This window comes from Pelmatolapia mariae, linkage group LG13, assembly GCF_036321145.2.
Source record: "Pelmatolapia mariae isolate MD_Pm_ZW linkage group LG13, Pm_UMD_F_2, whole genome shotgun sequence".
NCBI classification, from domain to species: Eukaryota; Metazoa; Chordata; class Actinopteri; order Cichliformes; family Cichlidae; genus Pelmatolapia; species Pelmatolapia mariae.
The window spans coordinates 20,238,031-20,247,530 of record NC_086238.1 but is presented as its reverse complement, the minus strand read 5'-3'; positions in this window follow the sequence as shown (position 1 = coordinate 20,247,530).

Below are 9,500 nucleotides of genomic sequence, written 5' to 3'. Positions count from 1 at the left end.
GTATGGAAATGCAGTTAGAGAGCTGTTTCAGAATTCGAACTCAGCAACTAGAGTTAAATATCTGACATCCCAGTGCGTTTTTTGGCCCCAACAAATCAAATTGTACAAAAAATTTGCTGTGTTGTTATTCTGTGCATATTACCACATATTGAAAACTCTAATGTAGACCTTTTTCATCATCCAAGACACAGTGATAGCAATAACAGTCAAAACTGTATGTCTCCATTCATGTAAAATGCTCTCAGATTTGCTAACTGACATGTTCACTTCCTGTTAGCATAAACGCTGTTGTCTAGTAAGCTAAATGAAAAAACAAAGCAGAAGGCTATGCTACTTCCTTTACTGATATGCCTCTGCTCCTAGTCCCTGATTTTAAATACTTTAGTGTCTACACAATAGATGAACCCATGACTATATAATAATAGGTCCTCAGTTCAGTTTTGCCTTCAGTCTGTCACTAAGGAGTGATAATTATGATCCAGGACAGGGTTCTCAAGTAGCCCTCTCATTTTAGCCATGGTAGGAGAAGTTCTTTACATGCTCTTCTCAACAAGACCTGCAAAAACTTTTATCCATCCAAAATATTAGAAGTTTTAATTAAAGCAAATGTATTAAAACAAATAGTGATTTGGTTTATGACATAATACACACAAAACCTAATGACTCATAACATCAGCAACATTTTATGTTTTATGCTAATTAACAAATGCTAGTCTGCTAACATGCTCAACAGAGGTCGTGTATATTGTTATGGTTAGGACATGTCAGGACAGGATGTGATATTTTGGAATCCTATAAAATAAGCTACCGGCATGGCTATGACTTTGAGTTTGATTAAAGCATAACTTGCAGTTTGTGCCATGGAGTCATGGAAAACTCTGAAAGACTCCAAATATCTTTTCTGATAAATTGCATACACCTTCATAGAACAGTCTGTTCGAGTAATAAGTTTAAATGAACTTAAATAAGGTTAATTTTAGTTAATTGTAATGTAATCGTATTTTAATTGCATTTGTACTAGGCAAGCAACCAATTTAGCTCTTAAATTGGGCATGAGCTGCATCACCAAAAAACAAAGAGGAAATGAGACTATTAATTAGTAGGAACAGTGATCTACTCAAGCTCACATCTTTGGTCTTTTTCCTTTTTGTATTATAGGAAAATATCCTACAAAGGCAAAATCTGGCATATTTGGAACACTTAGAAAAAGAAGATTTTCTGTCCCTCAAAGTTGATGCAGACATGAAAACTTTTATCTTTATAACAAAGTTAAGTTTCTTTCTTTCTTAAATCTAAATTTAGCTTCGAGAAATTAAGCCATGACGGAGTTTTATTTATCATCTTTTTAATTGGATGTGTCATCTCCAACAGGCAGGAAAAGTGGAGGATCCATTAAGTGGGCTGCAATACAAAAGAGTCATTGATTCATTTGTCTTCCTTCACCACTTTGAAGAGCCTTTGTTGGTTTACTTGAGAAGGTCAACAGATATTATTTTAATACTGTATTCTAATACAGCTTAGCTAATCACAGTCACTACCTGTAAACTTCCACTGAAATGTTCATGCCTGTCAGTAACCAAGCGCTATTAATTTGAATGGTTTTGTCTCCTTAAATCTCATGATTAAATAGTGTCTTTCATAGTATGTGAAGCTTTTGGCAGTGCTTGTTATACTTACTGTATAACTATCAGCAAAGTCACAAAGATGCACTCAACAAAGAGTCTTGTCCCCTCATTCTATAAACATGTGGGGTATTAATCACACTTCACAGACATGTAAACAATTACTCTTTTGAAAGGCTTCCCGACCCTTTTTGGCTTTAAATCTCTACACATACGCAGAGAAGCACACATGCACAGAGACCATGCTACATTATTAAAGCTAAGAGGCTCTACTATAAGACTTTAATTGTTCACATTTGCTTTGAGCATATTTATACTCTCTCAAACTATTTTGGGCAACTTTGAACATTTTTAGCCACTTTGAAAAGCAGCTTCAAATGCATGGTGCAAAAACAGCGTACTCTTAGACTTTGTCTGGTGTGCTTTGGAGAAGGAATCCATGCTGTGGGTCTCGAGGTTATTAGATATTTATTAGCGGTGCACTATGCAAAGCTCAATGAGCAGGGGCGGACTGAAATAATAACTCAAGCTGGGAATACTTTATCTAAGGCCACCCTATTCGTGCAAACCAACCGGCTCTGAATTCTGTAGGCTAAACCTTTGTGTTGATGTGAAGGGTACAAGATCTGTTCAGCGATCTGGTGTCTAGTTAAAACAATTCAATTCAATTCAATTTTATTTATACAGCGGCAAATCACAACAACAGTCGCCTCAAGGCTCTTTATATTGTAAGGTAGACTCTACAATAATACATACAGAGAAAAACCCAACAATCATATGACCCCATATGAGCAAGCGCTTTGGCAACAGTGGGAAGGAAAAACTCCCCTTTAACAGGAAGAAACCTCCGGCAGAACCAAGCTCAGGGAGGGGCGGCCATCTGCTTCAAACAGCTGGGGTGAGAGAAGGAAGACAGGATAAAAGACATGCTGTGACATAACACATAACACACAAACATAACACATTAACCTGCTTGAATGATCAATTTAAAAGTTATGCTATGGCTATCCGGTCTTTAAGTGATGACGTGATGAATCCTGCTTCCTGGCCCAAAGTAGTCTGCATTTAATAAGGCTGTTGTGTTTTTAACATGTTTTAATGCTTTGTATCTTGTTCTGTTTAATCTCCACAAGCCCCTAAAACCAGTCAGTGATCACTGTCGGCATCTCTCAGTTTTTATTACCACTAATCATTTTAAAGCTCATTTTTTAAATCCTTACAATGTAACTACAGCCCAGCCCATGCAGCAGTATATTAATGACTAACCTCATATTGTGGATGGATTATCTCGGTGGTTCTCCTGACTGACATTTGGTCCATTTACAGCATCCTGCCATGCGATTGCATTTGCCCCTAACCATTGGGAGCCCTCACATGAACTTTTATTGAGTGGAAAAAAGTCCTCCGTTCGTTAGCGTTCGTCCTCCAGCTTTACTGTTAATGTTATGCTAACATAGCTTTGTTGCGCTAGAGATCACGTAGCACATTATTATATACCAGCTAGCCCAACTTCAGTAACCCTACAAACGTCGCTGCTGTATACTTTCCTGTCTTCATTTATGTTGGAAGTGATAGCAGAGCTGTACGTTTTAATTTGTTTCAGAAATCCCTCAGTCAGAACTCCCTGCTAACTTCTAACTCATAAATAAATAAATTATACACACGTAAAGAGAACAAACAGATATCGAGTTGCAGAGTTACCTCAAAGGGTTAAATTTGTGTGTGTTTTGACTGACATACATGCATGTTGCAAGGGTGTGTGTTTTTTTTAAATTCACTGGGCATATTCTCTTTTTTTTGTTTTTTCCTTGTGGACTGGACAGTAGTCTAGACAGGAAAGGGGAGAGGGAGATAGTAATATATGGCCCAGGGCAAACTCAAACCTGGGCATCTGCAGTATCCTGTCAGCATATGGTTTGTCTGCTCAACCAGTGAGCTATAACAATGTCAGCCAAGAGAGTTTCTCTTTTTAATTGTCTCCCTCTCCTCACCACCTTTCCTTCCATTTCATTGACTGTCTCATCTTTCTGACTATCTGCGCCTGTCAATAAGTCTCATTTCACTTATTTTTAAACATGCACATGTACATTCTGAAATGTATTACTGTAGTAGGTTTACTATATTTGGCATGCTTGTATCCCAAATGTATGGGATTATCTGCATTGGGATACTTTTCTATGGTTTCTTGGCTGTCCCTTCCCTCTTTTTTTCTCCCTGATGTGGTTGTGTTGACAGCATAGTGACAGAGACAGAATGATGGATCCTCCCTTATGGTGACACTTTATGCAAAACCGTGTCCTAATTACAGCCATAAAAATGTAGAGCAGAAATTCCCCCAACACAGTCGAAGCAGACTGTGGAGAGGTGTGTAAATAATTCGGGTTTAGCTGCAACATCCATCATCAGCCATCACTCAAGGATTAACCAGTCGTCCATTATGCCCAGATCCTTTCATTCTGTTTGTGCCAATACTATTGCATTCTGTAATTTCCTCAGTGTCTCAGCCATCTATTTATTTCCTTTAGTGGCTTACTGCTATTAAGACTGTCTCACAGCACTCTGGACAGCTCACCTGTCTATCACAGCACCAGTTCAGACAGACATGCACTCATACTTGTGTCACCTCTCAGCTGTGGGACAAATTTTTTTTTTTAACTTTGCAACTCTTGTTATCCAGAATATGTTTATAATGACTACAAGTGACAGTTTGTGAATAATGTGAAGATTTATAAAGTAAGGACACTTTCTTAGTTATTTGCATTATAGCACTAGGTTTGCTACAATGGCCAATTTATACCAATCATACCAAACAAACTACAAGGAGCAATTGTGCATAAAAATAAATTCAACCTTTTTTTATGAGTTCATAAATGGCCAATTTTAGATTGTTGGTCATATTCCAGCACTGACCACAAGGCACAAAAGAACAATAACCATTTATGGTGTAATTTACAAGTTGACATGTAGTGTAAGGCAGAGAATTTATAGAGTCAAATTATGAATTATGGCTTTTGCTGGATAATTACTGCTTCCTCTGAATGAAGGTGGATGTGGAATTGGCACCAGGGGTGGTGAAATCATGTACTGAATGTCATCTACGTCTGACAGCACTTTTCCAAAAGACTCTCACTGCGAGGCACTCAGGCAAGTGATGTAAAAGCCTCACAAAATTCAAATTGACCATTTAGAGTAAGGCCTTATTTTTTTTAAAAAGCACACACACCTGTACCCGATTTATGATAACATTTCAAAGTTGCCTCACTCGGAAATGTATAACCATCCATGTGCTTCGAGATGTTCACTCTGTCATAAAAAATATTATCTTGTTTTTAAATATTTTTAAGCAAACTGATGATGTGACTGTTTTTCATTATTTTGGTTGAGAAATTGTTCACAAGATTAATTGATGAGAGGTGTAGGACATGGCCCGTCCTTAATGTATGAGGTGTATTGAAGTGGATGGAGATTCGAGTATACTGAACAGGTGTTATTTACACCTCTACATGACCTTAGGCTGAATATTTGAACAAGCAAGAGTACATTACTCCATAATGCAATTCAAAACAATAACTTTTATTAGTCCTAAAACTTTCTGGTTGGCAGATGTTGACATGGTTGCTTTCTGTTGAGGTTGTGGCTTCTGTTTTTCTACAACATTTAAGTTGGTTAACTGCCAAAACATATCTCAGCGCACCAGAGTCCTGTTCTTCTGACCCGATCTGAACTTTTTTCATTTTTCAAAAACACAATGTGCAGCCGAGATGTATGTGTGTTTGTGGCTGACCCTGTAGCTGACCACTGGTTAAACATGTCTCTCGGTGCCCCCTTACTGTTTATCTTACAGAAAACCAGTACGCCTGCAACAAAATTTCCTGCTGTATGTGCCAGAAACCCATCAGAAAAGTTGTGCCCCCCCCTCCTCCCCCAGTCCCCTCCTAAGAGAATAGAAATGCACCGAACTTTTCTGTGCCAACTAACTGTGAGGTCTTTACTTCCATGCATTCAATTCAGCCGCAAATCTCAGTCACTAAGAATAGAGTTATTTACACTTAAGCCCTGAACAGGCTTTGTTAGGCTGAAATATTTATTTTCAACTGGAGAAATGTTTGACTTCCTTACAGATGCAGCATGAGATGACTGGAGTTTTTTTTTAAATATATTTTTATTGTTTGGCAGCTTATTATTTACTTGCTGGGGCTTTAACTTCAAGTTGAGTAGCTGGAGGCATGTGGTTGACTTGCAGCCTGTCTGAATAATGTATTTACCTGTGAGCCTGTGGTCCTGGAATCTTTGTTTCCTGTAGTCTTTCAATTTTTTTTAAAAAACTGGCCTAGAGAGAGAAAGTGTGTGCGTGTGAGAGAGAGAGAAAGAGAAAAAAATGCTGAAGTAAATATACAAAGAGGTGGAAAACAGTTCCAGTCTGTCACACAGATGTTACCGAGGTGCCAAAATTTGCTCACATGCAAATGTGCCCAAACAAAAGTCCGGGTACAGCACACTGGCCCCGTGGAGCTGGCAGTGGCTCTTACTGCAGCGATGCTGTGATGCTCTTTGCTCATGGTGTTTGGAGTGTCTGAACAAACTCTGGGCTGTTTAAGATCAGAGCGAGGGCATTTTGTTTTAAAGCATCTTCACATCTTCTTCATCTAAATCCCCGTAGACATCAGAATATTCTGAATGTTGCCATGGCAACGAAACATATCCTACATGGACCGACAGTAAATTGTACTTTTGCCTTTGTTTATGATAGTATTTAATTGTCCTGTTTGTCAAGTAAAACACGCACACTGTTCCAGTAAACAGTTTGATTTTACCGTGAGCTCATTGTGCTTCATTTATTGGTGTATAAACAGCAGTTTTTTCATGTTTTTGATGTGATATTGAGAAAATTACCAAATTATGTTGTTTTTACTTCTGCTGATCAAATGTGTGCTACGAGATCATGTCAAAGTTAAACTAGAGTTGGTAAAGATTTTGTTAAATGAGTTGGTAACAAATACAGAAACATTCACCACCAACACAACAGAGGTCTTCAGTGGTAAATGTAAAGGTAAATGTATTGGCTCCTGAGATATGAGATTTTCAAATGTGCAAACTATGGCTGTGCTTGAACTGTCCACTCATTCATTTCCCTAATCCACAGTAGTGTTTACTCACTAGAGTACACTTACTAGGGAATACAGACAGCTATTCATACCACTCAGTCACTCCATGGATGTACTGCTTCTACCAACTTATCTGTTGGATATTCCTAATTATCTCTGTGAATGGCATTGCATTTGCACCACATTTCAAGCTGTAGACACCCCACTGCTTCTATTTTTGGGTAAGTGAGACGGATCTGTGCACAACATTTAAATTAAATATTAGAATACAAAGCGCGGTTTACTGTATTTACAACATGAAATACTGTGTGGAACTCCTGAGCCACTCCTCATTGTTTTTTTATTCTGTCATGAAAGTGGGAAATAGGTGCAGCAGCTTATTGAAACATGCAAACAGTGTGTAAGGCAAAAACAGAGTTTGTACAATTCTGATGACCTTTAAAGTCAATATTTGACAACCTTTATTCTTCATGAGTCTGGACTCATATAGGCAAGCTTTCTTGTGATTTCTTGAAGTCATCTTCAGGAATAGTTCTCCAGGTCGAAGCTTTTCTTGGGATTTTATCTGCCACTTGCTCCATTCACTGTCAGGATGATCTCACACTGCTTCAATAATGTTGAGATCCAACTTTGGGGAGGCCAATCAATGACTGATGGTGTTTCACTAGGCAAGTATTCATTTACTGTGTTAGAGGTGTGTTTGGGATCATTGCCAGACTGGAAAATAAAGCCCTTAGCAAAATCTTTAATGTCTCCAACATCACTAGCTGAAATACAACTTAAATCATGACAGAGCCTCCACTGTGTTTTACAGAAGGCTGTAGAAACTTACTGTTATACCTTTCTCCTTACCTCCTCTGTACATACTGAACATTGATCGCTCTGTAAGACCTGCTGCCACTAATTTTAGTCCAGTTATTGTGTCATTTTGTACCAGTTTCCCGTCTTTAAGAATAACAGCCAACCTTCCAGTGAGACCATTTCTGATCAGACTCCAATAAACAGTAAAAGGATCAACTGAAGGGATAAATTTCTCAGGTCCTGTCTCAAGTCTTCACTTCATTTTTTCCCCTTTTTCTTAAGGTCATGACTTTCCATTACTGTTGATCTGCTATAGACATTTTTTCAGGATTGCATTTTTTGTCCTCAGCCAGTTTCCTCAGTTTTTATAGGGACACACTCCACAACATGTCTGGATATGCCAAGTTTTTGAATCATGGCCCTTTAACAACCACCTTGTTGGTGTAAAATACTTATTTTATTCCTGTAAAGCTGTGTTCTTTGAGATGTTATGTATGTTCAACTAGTGGGAACAAATGACAGGCTGCTCTTAACAACTGTATCTACCTAGAAAAGATCTGCAGTACGCCCCTCTAAGTTCCCCCTTCTGCTCAGTCAGAAGAGGAGATCAGCTCTGTGGTGGTGAGACATCTCAGGAGCATCTTACCCGGTATTCTGAGTAGGTAAGAAAATCATATTAGCTTTTTTTTGGTCTGACAACAAAAAGACAGGATGTAACGCAGGATGGCTGATGGATCTAATCTCTGTACATTAATTTATGTTATGTGATGTAGTCCATGATACAGGTAACCAGATTTTGAATGGTTACAAAACATACTGTTGGTGAATGATTGCACTTTACAGAGCACAGTGCATGAACACTGATCGCGTAGTTCAGTACCTGGGAAAACATGTAAATTTTCTTTGTTGCCAAGAGTAAGATGAGAAAATTGATATCACTCTTGTTACTGTATGCTAAGTATAGAACTCAAGCCAAGAGGCAGTTGGCCTAGTTTAGTTTGAAGAGACCATCAGCAAGGGGAACACTTCCAAAATTAAAAATACTCCTGACCTCTCTAAATCTACTAAGAAACTAAATGTGCAGAAAGGAAAAACCTCTGTGATGAGAAGTGACTGTGAATCCTGTTCTATCAAGGTACGTGTCTTTTGGCTGTTGAAAGATGTTCTCCTTGTCTTAGATATAAGGGGACAAATAAAAAAGAAGGTGACACATTCTGACACTTGGTCAGTACATATGTTTCAGGTAGAGGTTAGTGCTATCTTATCAGCTTAGGCCTTAGGTTTTTCCCTTTTCCCTGAAGATCTTCACTCTAGAGTAATGAGAGTATCTGGTGGTGACGTTATACAGTGGGGAGCATTCTGATGGCATAATGAATGAAACTGAACCTGATGGGAATGATCTCTTCCAAGGTAACCACTATTAACATAATATCAAAAGAGGGAGTGTATTGGGTTCTGTTTAAAGTGAAAAATAGAGTGTAAACTCTTTTATAATTACTTTAAAAAAGCAGTAAAAACTTATGATGTTGGCCATTTTCATGATGGTTGTCAACAAAGGCAAGATTTATTTATTAATTTTTCAAATAAACCAGACTTGCCTTTTTGAATGGTCTTAGTGTAAAATCATCCATGTTTGACCAAGTGGTAATCGTCTTTAGAAGTCTGAAACTACTCTTTTCCCCTTCTTTTAAATAATAAAGAATTTTCAAACAGGTTTTTGGGGTGTAGTAGGACAGGTAAAGCTTTTTTAAGTCACATTTCTGGGATGGACCCCTTACCCTCCTCACTGGTTACCTAATTCTGACCTTGGCCCTCCAAAATCCTATTCTGAATTTAGAGTGGGTTGTTATTGGATTCAGAGGGTTGATGGTTGGATTCCCAGATTATATATATCTTTATGATAAAGTGTCCTTAGGCAAGATAGTAAACCCAGAGAACCTCCTGATGTATGCATGCATGAGCTTTAAAAATG